This window comes from Sturnus vulgaris, chromosome 5 (assembly GCF_052056855.1).
Source record: "Sturnus vulgaris isolate bStuVul1 chromosome 5, bStuVul1.hap1, whole genome shotgun sequence".
NCBI classification, from domain to species: domain Eukaryota; kingdom Metazoa; phylum Chordata; class Aves; order Passeriformes; family Sturnidae; genus Sturnus; species Sturnus vulgaris.
The window spans coordinates 56,566,300-56,587,935 of NC_142247.1; the positions used below are offsets into that span (position 1 = coordinate 56,566,300).

At 40.3% G+C, this 21,636-nt stretch overlaps 1 long non-coding RNA gene across 2 annotated transcripts; it reads right to left on the reverse strand.

Annotated features, from left to right (window-relative positions):
- Positions 1-3,803: 3,803 nt before the first annotated feature.
- LOC148223726 (uncharacterized) lies at positions 3,804-20,905 on the reverse strand. 2 transcript variants are annotated; one of them, XR_015804054.1, is made up of 2 exons: positions 5,548-20,905; positions 3,804-5,455 (listed from the first exon to the last, which is right to left on the reverse strand). It is a non-coding gene; the product is annotated as an uncharacterized LOC148223726 (long non-coding RNA). The 2 variants fall into 2 exon arrangements; XR_015804053.1 differs by having other exon boundaries at positions 3,804-5,458.
- Positions 20,906-21,636: the final 731 nt, after the last annotated feature.

The window sequence follows — 21,636 nt, forward strand, 5'->3', positions numbered from 1 at the left end:
CAAGATAGCTCCTGTGGATTGCTAAGTATGTCTGTATCTGAACACACTCAATTATTTTTTTCACAGATATATAAAATCTATGAGTTCTCATATGTTTTAGAGTTTGGTGAAATCCAGCTCAGTGCCAGGAGCCAGTTATAGGATCAATGCACCTTTGAAGTAGTGCCTAGGTTTGTGTTGACCTTTGATAAGAGGATAAATTTCACCCTGTGTCATTAGTGCTGCCCACAAACATAAAAGGAGTATGTTTGCCTTGCCTTAACATCTTTGATATTTGCCCACTGCTTTGCTTGAGATATCAGGTATAAAGATGACCCTATCTTTCCTGACTATGTTGAAAAGGAGAGATATTTGTATTTAAAATAAGGTTCAAACCTAGGACGGAAAGATAGTGCCAACTCTTGCTGAACCTTTCCCTAGCATAGTGCAAGAAGCCAGCAGAGGTGAGCTGATGCAACTTTGCTGTAATAAAAGAGTTCAAAACCAGTCATGATTTGTCAAGCCAGAGGCTAAAACAGCTTGAGAGAAGGTTATGATACCACAGAGATCAGGCATTACCCATTGACCGTGATATCCCACCAAGAGGAGAGGAAAACCTCAAAGCCATCAGTTTTCTGACCCTTTGAGGGCTTGTAGCACACTGGGTGAAGGATAGCCTTGTCCAAGGGTGCAGACCTCACTGTTGTGCCCTGCTCAGCCCACTGAAGCAGGTGATTAAATTTGGCTATGACCACTTTGGGCTAACACTGCTTCCCCTGGCACACCCACATCAAGTCTCTGACATGGGGAGGAGAGGGGCTGAGCTTAGGGCGTGGGCTACAAAACAAAACACACTTTAGATACAAACTCTTCTGCTATCCAAAGGACAGCTGGAAGTGCTGTCAGGCAGCTCCTCTGCTGTCCCAAACAGATAGGTCCCATCCCTTAATGTCAGCCCTGCCCCTTCTCCTCTCATAAGCCAAAGGACACCAGAAGGTTGCCCAGCTGGCTGCAGGCAATGCTGGCTGCCAGCAGAAGAGGAGTGACCAAGGCCAGCTCTGCTTGTCAATAAAACAGGCCTTGACCCATCCTTCCAGCCTGCTATGAGTGGGGCTTTTGCATGTGACTAAGAGGCACATATGCAGAGAGAGTGAAAAATTAAACTGATTGGGGGAAATTGGTTTAAATTGTGCTTATGTTTGTGATCCTTAAGAAGGCGGGTAGCAGGTGAAGGTTCAAATTCCCAGTGTCACACACAAACACAGACCATGACCTTAAATGTGGAGCCTTTTTTGACAGAAAATTAAATACAGGAACGTGAATGTACAACTGTACAAATTTTGTAATGGGGTTCCTTAAAAACTTGCTGGTAGAACAAGATTTCTGCTACAAACAAAGAATCATATTGGTAGTCAGTTCTCTATTAATTTATCAGTCCTCAATGTCACAAAATAGGGGCTATGTTTGGGCTATGTCCCCAGGAGTTCCTCTGGCAAAGGGGTCCCTCTGAATCTGGAAGACTGCCCAATTACAATTTAAAGAAATTTACAGCAAGGATGACTGACTACAGACAAAAGTCTTTAACAGCATCAGGAAAATAGAAAGAAAGGCTGTAAGAGGGCGATTGTGTGTGTCAGAGCACTTTCTTTTGTCATATGAGTGAAGTGAGGACAATTTTTCTTTTTAAGTTTTGCAGTGAGTGGAATCAAGGTCCTGTTTGCTTTCCTTTCTTTCTTCTTTTCTTCTCTCTCTCTTTTACTGTGTGCAGACTCTCTATTAACATGGAAAACTTACACTGGTTATTATGGACTCTTTTTAGACTTACAAGTGGTAACAAAAAGGGGCCCTTAACTTAAAATTCTCTTTTGGGCAGAATGGGGAAAAAATACAACATTGCTGTTAGCCCTGGGCTTAGGCAGGGAAGCGGTAGATGTCCAGTTCCCCTGGGAACTAAAAGGAGCTGCCAGAGAGCTGCTGCATTGGAAATTCCACCCAGAGCAGAATTATCATAGAATTGTTTAGGTCAGAAAGGACCTCTAATAATACTGAGTCCCAGCTATTAACTCAGCACTGCCAAGCCTGCCACTAAACACTGTCCCTAAGTGCCACATCTACATGTCTTTTAAATACCCCCAGAGATGTGACTCCAACACTTCCCTGTTCCAACACTTGATCACTCTTTCAGTGAAGAAATTCTTCCTAATATCTGACCTAAACCTCCACTGGTGCAACTTGGGGCCATTTTCTCTCATCCTGTCAGGTATTACATGTGAGAAAAATTCAACCTCCACCTGGCTACAGCCTCCTTTGGGTTAGTTGTAGAGATAAGGGTAGTTGTTGCAATAAGGTCACCCTTGAGCCTCCTTTCCTCCAGGCTGAACATCCCCAGCTCCCTCAACTGCTCCTCATAAGATTTATGCTCTAGACCCTTTACCAGCTCCGTTGCCCTTCTCTGGACATGCTCAAGCACTTCAATGTGAGTGCTGTAGAGAGGGGACCAGAACTGAACACTGGCCTTGAGGTGTGGCCTCACCAGTGCCAAGCACAAAGGGACAATCACTGCTCTGGTCCTGCTGGCCACACTATTTTTCACCAAGGAAACAGTGCACCCCTTCAAATCATGATCAGTTTCTCCAGGAGAATGCTTTGGGAGACAGCTTCAAAGGCTTTGATAAAGCGCAGGTAGACCCTCTTCCAAGGGTCACCTTGTCATAGAAGTATGTCCTTCCTTACCTAAAGGGGACTTACAAGAAGATTGATGAAGGACTTGTGGGGTTTAGGATAGTAATGTAGTGACAGAACAAGGAGAAATGGCCTTAAAATGAAGGAGGGTAGGTTTAGATTCAATATTAGGAAGAAATTCTTTACTGTAAGAGTGGTGAGACACTGGACTGGGTTGCCCTGGGAGGGTGTGGATTCCCCATCCCTGAAGGTGTTCAGGGCCAGGCTGGATAGGGCTCTGATCTCCTGGTCTAATGTTCTTGCTCATGGAAGGGGAGTTGGAGCCAGCTTTTAAGGTTCCTTCCAACCCAAATCATTCTGTGATTTTATAATATCAGAGATCAGGATTAGAAGATCAGATCAAGAGCTAAAATAATTTTCAGGAGCTAGGGACTTTTGCTAGCTCTCTTTCTAGTTTCTGGGAGTTGTCCATAGACAGAGGTTGTACCATTGTGCCTGGAACAAGCATTGTTTGCTCATGCCATCCCATCGTTATCATGAGTATTACAATCCAGTGTTGAGCTGGTACAGGAGAGTGGCCAAATGATTCAGAAACATCTAAGATTGATTATAATCAAGCTCATTTGCTCTTTTTTTATTGCAAATATCTCCTGCCTGACTCACCTTCAGGTGTGGCTGAACCTTACTGTTTAACCCTTGCAGCTTCCAATCTGACCTTGTGCCTCAGCAGCGTGGCTGTGAGTCAGTGCACTGCCCAGACATGCACTGGGAGCTTTCGGTTACCAGGCTGAGAGAAAATAAGGCAGTCCAGCTCAAGATGTACAGCCAGGAACCCTTGCCACCCTATACTGTGTGGTCTCACCCATGAAGGGAATGGTCTTTGGGCTGTGCTATCCTGTGAAAGGCTTCTGGGCATTATCCTAGGCAGCGTAAATATGCCAAAACTCCAACATGGGGCTTATTTCCTTCTAATACTTACAGTTAAATTGTAAGGATAATTGAAGGCTAGATCAAATCTGTTCTTCAACTGGCACACTGGTTTACTGGTAATTCATACCCCAGTTCTCCCACTGGTTACAGAAAAAGTCCATTTTCACCTAGATAGATCCCATAAATCCTCACAAAAGCATGTGAAAAATTGCTCAGTTAAAGAATTTATTTAATTTAGGACAGTTCCTATGATTTCTCAAACAGTAAGAGGGAAATTATGTAGAGCAGTTAATAAGCTGACCAAGTAGATAAAAGAATAAATAGATATGTTCACACACTTCTCAAGTAATAATAATGTAACAAAGCACAATACTCATTAGAAATATCTGGCCTATCTACAGGTCAAAAAAAAGCAGGTCTTCTCTTCAGGTTTAATTATAACTTACCAGAATCTAAAACATTGATCATAGAAACAAGGCCCTAACATTATTTCTGGAAAGGGATACTACATTTTATTTAAATAATTCTGTAGCATTATCTCTTTCCTCTAACATTTTCAGTTGTTTGCTCCCTAATTCTACCCTCCACCAAGTTCAAGAACCTGACAGGATTCTATAAGTGATTAAAGCAATGATAGCTTGAATTGCTCTGCATATCTTCATTAGTGTCAGATCAAAATCATTTCAGATCAGTGTCAATTCCCAAGCAATATCACCATGATGATCTCACTGCCTTGCAGGAGAATCAAAAGTGGTTGCAGCCAGGTCCAGCCCTCGGTGGAATGGTGTCATTTGCTTCCTCTGGCTTACCTGCCCACCTTTCACCCTGTATTATGCAGGCTTCTTTGTCTCTTTTAGGGCAATAAGCCCCCTGAGTCATATATGACAGAAATAGGCCATGGGTTATTCTTATGTTGGAAAATGGGTTATTCTTATAAAAGTGAGTCCAAATATTTCTGACACACTTTGGATACATACTAGCTAAGGCACCAAACATACTGTTTTTATGATATTGGCAAAGTACATAATTAGAATTGTGCATGTCCATGTTTGATTGACTGATACTAATTTCCTTTACAAAAACAACTTTAAGAAAATTATTTTGTGGAGGAATTGGATGAAGTGTGTCATAATATTTAATGATCATACTTGTTCCAGTGCCTGAATTAATGACATGTCACCTTACTGAAAGATGGATTTATGAGTGATTTAGCTTCAGCTCAGTTATTCTGTTTATCATCTTTCACCACAATGGGAAATACACCATTCGAACAATTCCAAAATAAGAAAAATAAACAAAATTGATGATGACAGTTTCCCAATATAATTGTCCTGAATGTTTAATATTTTGACATCTGCATTATTAAACCAAATTGCTTCATTTTCATTCAGTGACTGCCAGTGGAGCTGCAAATCTTGCAAATGTCAGTGAACAGCATGCAAGTGAAACCACCACTTCTTTGTAATGTACAGGCACCTCCTTGGGCAGATTAACTGTACAGTGGACATTGGCTGATTCAGCACCATGAAAACACAGCTGTGCTGCTTCTTCAGCTGTCTTGGGTCTGGTATTAGTGTTATGGTTTTCATATCATAACCTGCCTGAACTAATAATCTTTCCAGAACTTTACCTGGCTTCATGAAGGATGGGCAGACTTGATGTCCTTTCTCAGAACCAAGAGTCCATAGGAAAACAATGTGCAGAGGACCAATGACTTCCAGACTTAACAACTACAGGTGAGCTTTGGTTTATTAATTTATTAACAGAAGTTGGACTTGTGATCCTTGTGGGTACCTTCCAACTCAGGATTCTATGATTCCATGGTTATGCTTTGTATCAGACCTCAAGGATTTGGAGAGAGATGCTGCTGGAAGCAAAAGAAGATGACAGTGTCAGTATCATGTTGCCCAAGGTGCATTAAATAAGGTGTAGAGCAAGACTCGTGCAGATCCTGACCTGGAAACTGATGCTGCACTTAGCTCTGGAACTGGAAGCACTGGGAAACATGGGCATGTGGAATGCCACAGACATGGCTCTGTATAGTTACAGCTTTATGGTGAGCAGTGACTAGGAACACAAAATCAACAAACAATTAGAAGGAACACCTGGAAACCTTTTGATCCAAACACCTCAAAGCAGGGCCTGTCTTGAAGACAGTTCAGATTGCTGAAAGGCAGATATTACATTGCACCAGTCAACACTGGTGGTGTCCAGAATTTTCCAATTTCTAGATGTCCAAGATTCTTTATATTGAAAAAAACAGGAAAACCACAGAATAAGTTCACTCTGTCCGTCAGTCTTATCACTGACAGATTGTTGCATACTAAAATATAATCAACCAAGCTCTAACTTTCATTATTCCTATGGAACTCAGTAACAGATTCAATAAGTCAGTAGTACTTCCATAGTATGAAATGGGTATAAGTAAAAGGAAAATTAAAGCCAGATATTATTTACAGCAGCGATTTTATAGGAAGAAGTCTTCTGCTCCATGTTTTTTTCCTCAGTCTTCTTCTCTAAGGCAGAGCCCAAAGTTTCCCCTCTATAGTTCTCCAAGCCAAGAGTGATGGAAAGGAGTCCACAGCAGAATATATTGATCCTGAATGAAGAAACTTTCCAATAACTTCATTCCTCTTGCTTCATTTTACTCCATCTCTCACCATGTAAGACCTGGAAAACACTTCATGAGCATCCTGGCTTTCAATTCAGGGAGAAAATGTCCTGGTTCCTTTAGGATTTAGCTTTTAGCTTTTTCATATAGAATACGCTACCTTTGTATAAACACCTAAACAAAGGCATAACTGAGTTCTAGGTTTGTGCAAAGTAGATACTAGGGAAAGATTATATGTTTAGTTTAAAAAAACATATCTTGATACAGTTAATTAGAAAACAAATAAAACACTTACTGAATTATAGTTATGTGTAAGTGTAGCACACTTAGATAATCCTTAGCAAAACAGCTGGGAGCTGGAAGCAGTCTTACCACAGCAGCATGGGCACCACACATAATGGGGCTCACTCCTTGCAGCAGCACAGCAAACCTGGCTCTTCCTGTCCTCCTTACTAAACAGAATGCAGACAAAACATGCACTTGCATCCTTAAGTTTTTTAATCAAGACAGATTTATGAGGTGGGTAAATTCACCGCAAAGTGAAAGGCATTGTGACAATGCAATCCAGCCCTCATAAAATGAAAGCTATATATAAAAGTAGTCCAAAACCCCTCACAGTTAATTAAGGAGAGATCTTCAGAAAAAAAAAAAAAAAAAAGTGCCAAAATACCAATAACTTCAATATTGCAAACAATATAACTTCAGTTTGAAGAACTTCTAGTAACTCTATCACAGGCAGAGTTAAGATGAGGAAATCTGTTAAGTCTGAGTCTGTATGCATTTATTATGTTTTCAAAGAAGTTTTGAGATCCTTCAGAGCCTGTTTTTGGCTTTTTGTTGCCTCACAAGTTACAGCAGCCAGGAAAAACTCTGGCTTTCTTCTGGACAAGGGGTTTTCCAGATATTTGTTGAGGTTAAGAATGTGTTTTGCATGGATTTGGCCTAGAGAAAAGTGTTAAAGAGAACAGAATTTAAATAAGCTAGAATCCCCAAAGCAAAGATAATCAGAAGCTAAGAAAGTGTTGCAGTTTAAATACAGAGTTTGAAAAATCCAGTGAGAGATGTCAGGCACATCACAAATTCTCTCTGTCTCCATTCTCCAGCTGTAAAATAGAGATAATATTTCTCCTCTAATTCTCCAGGAGGTTATAGCATAAATTCATTAACATTTTCAAGGCATTCAGATGTTATATGAGTATCTGAGAGCAAAATAGGAAACTGCTGTTGGTGAATGAAGGCCTTAAAAATTGTTAAATAGATACATCTTGATCCCTTTTATATTTCCCATGGAAATTTGAACTTAATTCTGGAAAAGAATGCAAGGATAGAAAATGGATTCTTTGAGAACTAAAGCCAGGGATCATTGATATCTCTAAGGTTGAAAAGGACTAATAACCTCTTAATATTTGCAATCTCAGCTCCTATCCCTGTTCACATTCATATTACTTCTGCCTTTTCTGTTGCTCTTCTATTCCCATTATTTATCAAGAGTGGTAAGAGAACCCATCCCTGTAACACAATATCAGGTTTTTTTAATGAGACTGGCTGAAATTTACTCTTGCTGTTAATAAGGAAGATAAGCAATGAAATCTTAGCCTCATTGAGACCAATGGGATTTTTTCTGTTGATCTCAGTAAAACCAGAACTTTATTTAGGAATCAATACTGATACCTTAGACTCTTTGACAGCTTTGATATATCTTTGAGGGAAAGTGCATTGACTTTGTTGCAGATCCTAATAGGAAAACATGATTTCAATATCACTCTTTCAAGGGTTTATTTTCTACCCAAGAGAAATAATTGGTACCCAGAATAGTTCATTCAGCAGGAGAGTGGTCTCATACACACTTGAATTCTGATTCTCTTGGTACTTGAGTCATAGATGAAGGTAAATTTGAGGTGACCTTTTGGTCTCTTTCCTTCTATGGTTAAATAACTGTTCATAAGCAAAGAGTAGAACATATTAAGAACAAGGTGTATTGTCTGACTGGAAGAACACATCTCAATGTAGCTAGAAAGGTCTGCCTAGTCTTATTAAATAATTCTTTAAAAAGCTTAGAGATTTTTGTATTTTATCTGAAGTGCTGGTCTATAAAAGCATGTGACAGTCTGTAAGATATAAACAGAATCTACCATAAAGAAAAAGTATTTGCATCAGATATTTACAAATTCAACAACCAAAGGAAAAGAGATATAATATCAAGATAGTGAAAAACAGTCAGTAAAAGGTATTAACAGCTTTCCTTTTTGCTTCTGTATCCAATAATGTACTTCAAGCAGTGACTTATAAACAAGTAAATCATTGTTTACTGTGATGGCATTCTTTCAAATACTAGGAACTGAATGTGTGGTCCACATCATAAAGGGCAAGCAGATTATCTGCTTTTGATGGAGATTCATTTCCCAGCAACTATTTGTTAAGAAAATTATTCAAAGACAGACATCCATTAAACTTGTCAGAATTAAAATGTCTCCAATCTTCGGGCACCTGTTGGATCAATTTGGAGATAAGTAGAACTCTTAGTGTTGTGACTGACACAAATAAAAATGAAAAGTATTCATTTTGTAAATATTTATTATTCACAAAATAAGAATTATATCAAGAGTTTTCATAATTGCAAAAATACCAATTACATTCAAAGGAAAGAGGTAGAGTTATAGTACATTTGATGCTCGGTTTGACCTTTTCAGCACTGTAGATACCTGGGACTCAAAGTATTTACTGTCAATCCTTAGGCATGCTCCAGTTGAAGGACACACTTGTCACCTTACTCTTCGCTGTGTTTTGCAGGTTTTCTTCCTGATTTCAAGGTAAAACTCTTTTCTCAGTTCAAATGCATAACAACTGGGGCCCCTTTTATTACATCTAACTTTGTAAGCATACAAAAGAGTATGATCAGCTTTATACAAATAAATATGACAGTTTTATCTTTATTTGTTGACCAGCAATCCAGTGAAAATATAGTGTATTTTCTTTTTCTTAAAATAGGTAGGATACTGCTTTGATTTCTTTTTACTCAGATTAATTCAGGAGAATAGAATTTCCCACCTTTTGTCTTTTTAACATAAGTGCATCTTTAGTAGTTTTGGGGACCTGATTGGCCAGCATTGCTGATTATGGAATGAAATAAATCCTGAAAATAGAAACACAGGAGGAAAATTTAAAGGGTACCAAAGAAGATTTTTCATTTACTAGTTAGAAAGGGATTGGTGTAAGATTTGTCCCTGCTGGTAAAAGCCTGAGATTCCAATTCTATTTTGACAGATTTCCAGTGACTAGGCTTACTCACAAGTACCAGATGACTCCAGAAAAACCTAAAATCAGTTATGACATTCAAATCAGAACACAAAGTTCCCATGGACCTGTGCCCAGAAGCTGCTCCTGTGGATGCCCAGGAGTGTTTTGGTCTGGAGACCAAACAGTTGCCCAAGTTCTGTAATAACACAGTAATGCCTTGTTGTATGTAAAACACAGTCACCGTGTTTTTGTGTACCAAAAGTCTTGTTACTGCCTCACTCACCATTTTGTTGTTTTGCCATAAAGATTTTAGTGCTTATTAACCACTCTGCTCTTCTAACTGCTGCAATTATCCCACCCTTCTGTCCTTTGCCTTTGATTTATTTAATTTGCCTTCATAAGAAGAGAACTGATGATGACTAGGATGAAAATATAACAACTCATAAAGAGGCACAAAGAACACATGTACTAGAAGATGTATGTCAAGCCTTCAATATTTTATGAATTGATGAGCAATTCTAGAATGGTGGCCTACTCTAAGAAAGACTGGAAGAACCACCTGGGCACCACAAGACTCAGTCCCAACTTGCAAAGTGATTGATCAACCTGAGGATCTTGCTACTGCCTCCCTGTCCTCCCCATAGCACTCCCTGCCCCATCAGTTTAGCCTGTGTACCTTTCATGACTCACTAAGGATGACCCCTCAGGAGCACCCTCCCTAGATAGCAGAGTGGGCTTGTAATGCCAGCAAGTACACTTGAGAGACCAAAACTGCTCCATGTCCTTCTTGCTAAAGCATGGTTACTATCCTCTGAGAGAGACTAAAGGGGAAAACAGCTTCTCTACATTTCCTGAGAACTCCTCTACCACCATTTTATAGGGGAGAGTGACTAAAAATATATATATTGGCAGGAGTTAAAGCAGGAATCAGCTTCTGTCTGTCCCTTTCTCCTTCCTTCTCCTACACATGACTGATTTTTCTTCAGCGGACACACAGTCCAACAAGGAGTTCTGGTACACTCAAGCCAGGGCTATGATCTAGGTGGGCCAGAGAATAGATCTGGAGGGTGTAAGAGGGGTTGGTAGAGCCTTAACTCACATAAGCAATCTGTAGAAGCTCTTCACATCTACAGCATGTGCGGGGCAGGAGGGGAGAGCAGAGAGAAGTATAGAAAGGCATTGACAGCAGCCTTATCATTTTTATTTTTACTGGAGAACAGTTTGGCCAATTCCAAACAGTAGGAACACCAGAAGGAAGGGATTAGCAAGTCTATAAAGTCTGTCAACACAAAATAAAACTATACCTGACAAGAGTGAATTTCCACTTCCACACTTATATTCAGTGCCATTTCAGCTTGTTATGGCAGACATTGTCTGGGAAACAATAGGACACCTTAGCATCCTTTACAGCAGATACCTTAAAGCCAGTGAAGGATCCATTTGTCTCAATTGGTATTTGCAAAGAACTATGAAGAGGTAAACGAGATACTTGTCAGGGAGGCAGCACTTGGAGTGATGGTGCAGTAGGGGCAGTCCCTTGAGATTTTTTAAAACCATTTAGACAGCTAATAGCAGCGGGTGTTCAGTGCTGGTGAACAGACATGTTAGACTGCACTGCAAGAAAACAAAATACACATCTGTGAGGCAAGGTCAAAGCAGACTGACAGCACACAGATGCCCAGTGCTGGTCCTAGCTCTTCCGTCAGCTAAGCCAGGATTCATCCCTAGAGAATTCAGCAATTGTATCTTGTGACATTGGGGAGCTACACTTGACCTATTTAACATTACAAAATAGATGTATCTTTAGGAAATCTTCCCATTTGCTATTGACAAAGAATAAAACATGACTTCTGGGTCACATGTAAAAACCTCTAAACAGAACTTTAAACCAGTTAAGAGCAACATGAGCAAGCTGCCATTGCACTGTTTGAAACAAGTAAACAAAAGCCACTTCTTGTTATTATTTCATAAGGGTTTAAATAAGCAAACATTTGAAACACAAGATTTTACAGTAAAAAAGCAAGAGAGCCATGTTTCATTAGGGGCATTAGTTTTTGTAGTCAGAAACAGCACCAAATAGATCAAAGATACGGCTCTTTATTGATTAGTCCTCGGCGTGTGTTTAATCAGAGACTGGCCTCTTCCAGGTAGACTGACAGTAAATTAACAGAGACACTCATCTGTTCTTGGAAATACCACGTTGTTGGACATTAGAAGGTTCTCTAACTAAGTCCAGTGTTTTTAGTGAAATTCACATGACCATAGTCTAAATTATCAGCAAACAGAGGATTACAGATGTGTTAGTTAACGACTAATGAACAAGCAAACAAAAACTATTTGCATTATATTATTATACTCTTAACCTTATAGTCACCTTAGTCTATTTTTACAGTTATTTTCTTTAGCTGATGAAACCAAAGCATACCTTCAATTGAATTTATTAGGCTCTGTGTTGCTGTTTCTATTTTGTTTCAGCTGTTTTTGCTGCATAGGAGAACCAAGAAAGGATTGCAAATGCTCAAACAGAAAAAAAAGAAGTGAAAATAAAAGCCAATCTGAGTCCCTTTTAAAAAGCTTTACTCTTAACAAGATGTTCTCCATTTCCACAGGTTTTAAAGAGAGGTCCAGCCTCTATTTTCAAAGGCAATGTAGCTGATCCACAGAAAATGTTCACCCATGTTTCATCAGCCTGTGTTACTATTCGGATACCAGAAAGAAACTTTGACTAGACTGGCCATCAGCAATCAGACTCCAGGTAAACATTTCCCACAAAGAGCAGAAAAGCCCTCTCCACGTGACAGCAGAGCCAGGACTCGTGTTCCAGGAGTCAGGTTTTCACTGCTGCATGGCACCAGCCAAAGGCAGGTGGGCAGTGAGGTCAAGGCTGGGCTGACACAGCACCCTGACCTGTGTACACTGCAGGGCTCTGGATGCCTGGCTCTCCCTTTACTCTTGCCAAGCTGACGTTCATCATCCTGCATGAGATAAGTCTGGACTTGATGAGGCTCATGCTTACATTTATACCATTAGTCAAGCTGCAACAGGTGCTCTTATAATGGTAAGGGAGATCATGGGTGGCACAGTCTCTTGTTTTCCCATAGATGTAGAAAATGCAATTTTTTATGAGTTGAAGGACAGGGCCCTTACCCCAAAAGCCCATTTTACCTGCTCTTAGCTATCCTGCATGCTCTCAGCTGATGTAGCCCCACAAACTAACTGGAATTATATCATGTGTTTGCTGTCAGCTGTGTTCTGCTTGTATTTCAACTGCATATATTTGCAACCGAGTGGGGTTTTTTTTCCCAAACTTCACAAAGTAGATTTCTTTTGTAAACTTTCTTCCTACTTTTTAAAAGGGAAGTGCCTCAGATTAGAAGGAAGTTTTGTAAAGGTTCCATCCAGTACGCTCCTAGAATTTCACACTCCAGTGAATAAAGCAGGGTCTTTGTAACTTTGGGGATCACAAAGAGGAGGGAGGGGAGGTTGAACATAAATGAGGCAAAAATGCAATCTTTATTTTAAAATGTGGTACTTTTGAGACAAGTATTTTTTAATGTCCCTAGGAGGTTTCAATCTTCAGGACGTATTACTGCTACTGCTGCAGCAGTTTGCTCACAGCTAGTCCCTGGAGGATATGACAACTGCTTGAACAAGAAACACCACCCAAACTATCCAATACCTCCTGCATCTACACACACCTTAATCAAGACAGTGTGGGCTAATTTTTCTGCTGTAATAGGGAAATCTACACAAGCTGCCAGCACAGGAAGTGATATCACTCCTACCCTTGGCAAGTACACTAGGATGTGTACTAGGGAAGGGTACTTGAACATTTCCTAGCCTGTCAAAGGTCTGTCAAGGAGGGGGGCATTATTCCCTGTTTTGCAGTTCAAGACCCAAGACGGAGACCATGTGCTCTGACCTGCGTGACACAGTCTGAAACTGAGCAGGGATTCAGCCTTTCATCCTTGTGTTTTGGACAGGGCTTTTTTCTTGTGTGGTTGGAGAGTAACATGGAATACCATACTTCAGACATAAAAAAACCCCAGGAAGATGTAATTAAGACACATCCCATAATGAGATCGTAATATTATGATTGACAAAGTCCTTTCTCAGGGAAAGAGAACTACCTGGCTCTTACTCAGAGAAGAAAATCAAAGGGACAGTCATACTGACCCTGCCACACTGAGTGGTTTTCGGGTTTTCACTTGGAAGTAAAAGGAACTGTGGATGTATGATTAGCAAAATATCTGTAAATCCTGTTTGAATAGAGGAGGGAGCTATGTTTTGTCTTATAAATCAGGATTTTAGTTGATGTGGTAAGATTCCTTGTATAACTTGTCTACATAAATGAAACTCAATCCCTGTTGTCTCAAGCCACAGAGAATTATAGAATAATGAGAAACAAAACTAAACCCAAGGAACCTAGTCAACTAAGACTTAAAATGAAAATTGTAAGTAAAAGTTACACAAAAAAGTTACACGAACAGATTAACTTTCTCAGTGAAATTGTTTTCATTTCACTAAGGAAAACAAACTTTGGAAACCCTTTGCAACTGGAAAACACAGCATCAGTGTTAAAACAATCCTGTGCAGCTGTGTCTGTGTTCTGCACCTGCCTCTTGCACCTTGGGTAGATGTCTTTCAGAAAAAACATAGGAGTGCTGATTAACAGCTGGTGGAGAAGATGGCCAGGGATGGTGATGAACAAAGGCTGAGGTGGAGTATTACAAGATAATTGGGCAGATTTGAGGTCAGATAACAGAGCAATCTTACAGTAATCAATGAACACATAGAAATTTTATTTCTTGTAAAACTTCAAGGCAGTTGAAATCCATCTATGCTCAGTATTTTGGAAAGAGCAAAACAGACTTTCATAGTTTACTAAATAGAACTACACCATGGCCAATGTTTTACTGGCTTTATCACCACATGCAAAGTGGTGTACAAACAGATTGAGCCAGTGCATAATGAAGCAACAAGTCTGCACTGAGCATAACTGCCACCCTACAATAAACAATCATCAAATATTATGAAGCCCTGGGAACAGTTTTTGGAATACACAACATTGCACTTTTTCCAAGTGGCTGAAGCTGTTGGCTGTGGCATGGTAGTAGTTCAAGGTCCTCAGGGAAATCCATTTACTTCCCAGTGCTCACGTCTTTCTAGCTAAAGAGGGGCCAAAAAAAGCAGCAGCAAGTAGACAAATGTCAGGATTGTGTAATCCTTATTTTTTCCCCTCTTCAGGAAATAACTAGAGAAAATAATATAATGTATGGAAGCCATGAGATAATGTCTTATTTCACTTGGTAGAGGACATGGCTTTAACTGTCTCTTACTACAGTAGGATTTCACAGGCCATATCTAACCATAGAGCTATGCTGACATGTAACTGAATCTTTAAAAGAAAAGGAAAATCCCTCTACTGCACGCTTTTGTAAAATGCAAAATTTCCTGTCCTCATAGTGCTTACCCAGAATGTCTGTGGTACACAGATCTGATTTTGCTGTTAATTGTTCAGTTATCTCTCCACCTAATTACCTACCTCTCTAATTGCATCTGGGAGGCCAGTAACTGCAAGGTAGAGAAGTCTGTGTCTATTTATCTCATATTTGCACCTGACAAGTAGTTTCAACATGGGCTCCTCCCATGTTAGGCTGACCTAACACGGCATAATATGCCTTGCCATCGGAGTTGCATCGAGAAGCTGGTTCCCATCAGACTGGGTTATCAGTGTCCATGCTTTTTCCTCCTTTGGATGCAAAATTCTCTAGATGTCCCTTGATGCTGAGATCACCTGGTGGCTCTGTCTGATGGCTCATGCAGATTTCCCAAGGAGAGCTGTATGCACAGACAGTGTTTTAACCCATATTTGAGCAGCTGTTTCCAGGTGCACTTCAGACTGCTGATTTTTGGTCGGCAGCTTAGAGGCAACTTTGGCTGCCACACAGAGAATAGAGAAGTGGAGGCAGAAAAGCACAGGCAATCCTTCTCTCCTCCCCCATCATTTAAATTGGATATATAGTATGGAAGAGACCCCTGGAGCTGTGTATAACCCAAATTCTGACTGAATGGAAAAAATTAGTATGCTGCAACCTCTCACTGAGAGCAGGAGATATACTGGCAATGGAGCCAGAAAGGACAAGAGGAGCTATCTAGCAGAATTGCCTCCATCTTTGATTGTAAAACCTATACTATACCCCCAGGTCCAACAGAGTCTAGTCTGATTGCTTGGTGAGGGAGGAGGTGGGTGGCATTTCAGGGCTTGCTGTATGGAGACTTTTTTCATCTATTTTTGAGGCAGTTGAAGTTTAGCTTTAGTTGAGCTAAAGGCAAAAGACTGTGGGGGGAAATATTTGTGCAAAATATTTTGTATAACGTTACAGGACTTTTAAAAAATTTATGTGGCAAGCAAGCAGAGACTTATATAAGTGCCAAAGCTGCATGATCAAAATGTTAATAGGTAAACATATTCATAAAAATGCTGTGAAATGAAGAATCATCTGAGTTTCTTTTAACACAGAAGAGATGTTAATAATGATCCTCAACCCACTGCCAACATGCTGCAGGGCTCAAAGCTGCACATAACTCTGAGCTCCACAATTCATCCCATTTGTCCTTGCTTCCAGACTGCCAGAGTGCAGGTCGGTTCATGGTCAACAGCACTGGAGGCAGCTGACACATCCAAAAGAATCAGAAATGACACCTGATCTTCATCCATCATTGGCAAAGGATTATCAGCCAACACAAATATGTGCTGTGACTTCTGTTATCAAGTGGTTTGTAAACAACCATGTATTACAGACAGGATTTCAAGAGAGCTCCATGTTGCCCTATCCAGAAAGAAAAGCAGAATAAAAGTGTGCTGACACGAGCTGATGCAAATTCAGTGCTCATAGCATACGGAGAGTAGGCTTATCTGGCCACCTACTGTAGGATCTGGGATCTGACAGAAGGATTTGGGATCAGAGGAGATAAGTAAGGAAATAACGAAGATTAAATTGATGCATGTCATTGTGTGGAAGAGTGTCTGGTTTAAAACTAGGATTTATTGGGAACACTTTCTGTGTGAAACAAGTTCAAAAACACTACGTTTCAGTCTCTCAAATTTGCTGTCATGTAGAGAATTTTCATATGGTACAACTATTCCACAGATCAGTCAAAATTCATGTCATTCTGACTTTAAAGGTAATCTCTGGATTATTCTGTCCAAAACAAGGCTATTTTAATTTCTACAAACAGAGAAAAAGGGAAGGGCTGTTCTTTGGACAAGGAGGCAGTTCTCTGTGCGTGTGCTTCTTCTCTGACATCAGAGCCCAGAAAATAATACTCCCCTGAGTAGTAACCCTAACTTCTCCCTCACTCCCGTACTGTCCTCAGTCCCTTCTGTCCCAAGCCTTAAATTTCCCAGTCCTTCCTGCCAAAAAACTCTTTCAAAAGCCTTCTGTGTTGAGGCTCCCCTTCCACATTGTCCCTTTCCAAGTTCTCTGCTGTTTCAAATCACCTTCCTCCCATATAAAAGCCACTCATCTTCCTGCCCATCTCTCCTTGCTTAGATTTACTTCATCTCTGACAATTATTTCCTCATAACTTTCACTAACCCTGTTCCTCCAGAGATAGTCCTTGCAATCCCCCAACCTCTAAAACAGAGAAATCCTAATCCTTTTTGAAACCCAACCTTTCTTTACCATCTGCCACCTTTCTTCTCCAAACCCTTTATCAAACATTTCCTCAGACCTTTAGGTCCCTTTCTGTTCCCAATTCCCATTTCCTCTCCTGCAGCCCCTGTGCTCCACATGCCTAGTATTCCCAGCCTTGTTCCCACCTCCTGAGTGGTGCCATTCATTTATAATCCATGTATTACCCCCCTGTTGACTGCCAAGGGTCTTCTCATCCTCTTGCCTCCAGCAGAGCCCTCCCCTTCCTTATGCTGCCCTCAGAGAAACTCTTTGGAGATGCTGGCCACACACTGGAGCCAGCTGCATTGGTTCCATCAGACATAAAGGAAACTTCTAGCAGCTTCTCACAGAAGCCAGCCCTGTAGCCACCCAGATACCAAAAACTTGCCGTACAAACCCAAGACAAAAGTAATTATTCAAGAAGTATGAGCATCAAGTTTCATTTCCCTCCTCAGCCAGTGGGAATTCAAACTCATTTATCCTCCTGCTTTATACTCTCCTTTTCATCTTGTTAGTCTTCTTTTTCCTGTGACAATTCCAACTTCAACTCAAGAAGATGCAACAAAATACACAGAACAACCTGTACCTGAAGAGGTCTGATGCTCAATCAAGAAATTAAAGACTTGACATTGAACTTTCTCAGTCTAGCCAAGAAAGGCCTAGAGACAAAAATTCACAATTTTTTCAAGTATTAGAAAAAGCTATTGTAATATATTATGAAGGAATTAAAAAACCCACTTTCCTTTAAAAAATATTCATAACTGTGTTTTTCAAGCAGCACACTGTTCTGCATGCATTTGCTATGAAGGTTCTGAGAATATATTCCAACTTAAAGAGAGACTTAGGAGAAAATTCCTATTTCTGAAACTTGATCAAGTGTTGAAACAGCTGCTGAACTTCTCATATTGGGCAATTTGAGATGAACTGCAGAGAACTGAATTCTCATAATAGTAATGTTAAACATCAAACAGGGGGGCCCTGGTGAGTTTAGGTATCTATATTGAGTTAGCTGAAGCTGAGCAGGGGATTTCAGGATCATAATTATGCTCAGCTACACCCAAGTTTACCCAGAACTTTCTCAACCCTGAGTCCTTTTGCAGATATGACCTTGTTTTGATTTTTTTCCTTTCCTCCAAAATGTCTTCCAGATCATTCTCAGAAATCCATGAGGTTAAAGTGGTTTTCTGCTTTTTTCTTCTATACTTGGACATAAGGTAATGGTTAAATGACCTCAGAAGGCTTTATGGGAGAGATTATGAGATGTTGTCATAGCAAATTACCAGTTCCTGATCAACACTGGTGCTGGCTCCTCACGAAAGCAAGAAACTCAAGAGACAAGAAAAGCCTCTCCAGCTGAAGTAAGAAAGGAGACTCCCCTGCCAGAACACTTTTCCACAGTGCTGAGAGGATCACCAGTAGTTTGGCTGGCTCTGTCCATTGTCCTCTGTTAGGGTAGTGCATGAGGACAGTGCAACTTCCTCTCCATGTGCTCATCTTGCTGGGATTCCCTCATGTCCTCAGGCTGGGACCTGTAGCCTCTCTCTACAGAACTATTCCAGATGGGATGTGGTTTTGTCAGCTGGACTGACAACTGTCCTTTGGGAACTGACTCCAGTGAAGTATGTCAAAGTTGTCATGCAAAGGGTGACAACTGTCAGATAACCATTGTCATTGATTTCTCTAGTTATGTTTTCTCAATACACAATATTTTGACTGTGAAATATCATCTAACTGCATACTTCCTAGTGGGGAAAATGGTTTTGTTTTGGTTTTTTTTTCTCATTTTTATTCCATGTGCTAGAATGTCTTTCCTATACTTTTTTTCTTCCACCTCCAAGCCTTGCTGTAGTAATTTAATAATTGAGTAACTAGCACTGAAAACAATGGAACAATTAATTCCAGCTGTCACATCCACATTAGAGAACTTACCTCTGGGGCAGATTTGGCTCTCCCATTTAAAGTTTTAAACTGTCAGTTGCAAAACAGAGATTTTAGAGCAGCCCCTATACTGTCTAGCAAATTTCTGAAATGAACCTGCAAGCCTTTTAAAAATCTGTTTCGCCTAAATGGCACTTTTCAAGGAGGTAATTGGGTTTTTTTGAGACTATAAACAAATGTGAGTAAAGAAACATTACACTGGGCTGTATCACTCTATCTTTCTAATCTGCTTAAAGCCTAAAGAAAATTATTAAATTTAACCTCTCTGAAATAGAAACTAAATAATTTCAGCAACAATTACCATTCACTTCTGTATTACTTTCAAAAGTAAATAAATAAGGAAATATCTATCAGAACCATGATAAGCTACAAAGAAGTTTTCCTTTTGTTACCTCCTCAAACAGGATTGTGGTGTTTTTCTAGTAAAAGTTAAATTAAATGTTCTATAAATCCTTGCAAATGGTTTGCTTTCATTTCAATAAAAGATATCTATAGCACTAGTCATGAGAATCGGCCTTCTGTGCAGTGACCACTTCAGACAACACTCAAATCACTCCCTCACCTTTTGCTTCTGATTCAGGCAATGATGACACAGAGGCACCCTGAGTTCCTTACTGCCTCTCTGATGCCCATGCATGTGATAGCCTGACTAAAGGGCTTGGTGCAAAGATGTTCCAGGGTTCATTAATAGCTTCTGCACAAATTGCAGTCCTATCCAGAAACACCTGCCAGTCATTCAGCAGAGCTCTGGGGTCAGAGGAACCAGGTAATCCACAGCAACCATTTAGCAGGTGAGTAAATTTGGTCATTTCAAAATAGTCTGTGCTTTGCCACACAGAAGATTCAAAGACTGCCAAGAGAACTGGACAATCAAAGCTGGTTTATCAAGCATCCTCCTATTTTACTACATGTCAGCCAAAGATCTGCCCTGATGTATTGGTTATTTGACAAATGCACTGCGAAACGTGTGGTGCCAATAGCTCTGCTGGTAATTACATTTTTCCTTGTGCCGATCCTGGAATCTCCTATTTTGAGTTAGTGGCAGCTGGACACTGGGCCAGCAGTGTGCTGAAATGGGGAGCAGGAATAGCAAAGTTGTAGACAGTATCATCATGAACTGAGTGTGTTATTACGAGCAAAGCATGACCACACATGCAAAATGCTGATTCCACCCAAACACATAAAGCCTGACTTTAAGCTGATTTAGCTCTGTCTTTTCTGCTCCTTGTTGAGTCATCACAAGGCTTTCTTGTCCAGGATTAGACCTAATCCTTCTGTGACATCACCCTTTACACCCACTAATGTATAAAGTGAGGGCTGAACCCTGGCCACAATAGCTCCCGCAGATTTGTAAATCATAGCATACACGAAACAGCTTTTTCTTGCCTGTATTATAAAGTATCAGGTTCCTTTTTCTAATTTCTGCACAACATCTTGATGTAATTTGTTCTACTTTGGCATTTTTTACAAAGCAATATGTAGCACAACCCAACATTTATAAAAATTACAACAATCTGTACTTTTTACAATATACTTGCATTTCAACTATAGCCTTTAAGTTTATAAAAAATGGTTTTTTCACATCTTACAGTGGGGTTCATCTACCTTAATTCTAACACCTAGAAGTCAACCACTTCATGTAGAGGCCCTGCTTCATGTTACCTTTATTCTTCTTCCTCTCTTCTTGCTTCCAATGCTCATTTTGCCACTGTTGTTTTTCTGTGATTGCTTCCACTTCTCCATAAATCCTCTTACTTTAAGATTACCATTCCTCTGTTCTGGCTCTAGCCTTCCTTCCTTCCTTCCTTCCTTCCTTCCTTCCTTCCTTCCTTCCTTCCTTCCTTCCTTCCTTCCTCCCTCTTTGGTCACCTTCCTCCTCCATTTCCCTCTTCTCCTCTGATGTACCAGCTGCCTTATTATCCCTCTTTGTCACATTCTTACTTCTTCTTGTCTTTCCTTTCTGCTTCTCTGCAAGATACTCCTTCCCCTTTTCTTCTTCCTCCATTCCCACCTGCTCTTCTGTGTATCAGTTTTCCACTTTGATGTCTTCTCACTCTCACTGCTCTTATTTCCTCATTTCAATCTGCTTCCTTTAAATCCCTACATCTTTTACTATTTCCAGCTGTTCTTGTTTTACCATTTGAATTTGTTTGGCTTTTTGATGGCTTCTTTTCTTCTTCTTTCGTTCCTATTCTATAAGTGATTCTCAGGTGTTACAGGTTTTGCTAATTCTGTGTGAGCCCAAGAAATAAAAATACCTGTCCTCCAAATTTCATCTACCCAAACTCCTGAAGGGACGTCTTGAATGGTACCACAGCTCTTCAGTTTCACTAGGCCATCACTAAAATAAAATTTTGAGTTTAGGTGGAAGGATAGCCTTTCCTTGTTCTGGTCTTCAGATCAGGAAGGATCTTGTTGTGTAATCTCCCACCTGTGCACCCAGGTTTTCTTTGGAAGGAGTGCTTATTGTGCTCCAGACTGTGCTTCAGCCTGGACAACAGACTGGGACTGCAACCATTCAGCAGAACACATGGGCACAGCAGGACTTCAGGAGTCTCAGGCTAGAAAAGTGAGTTATGC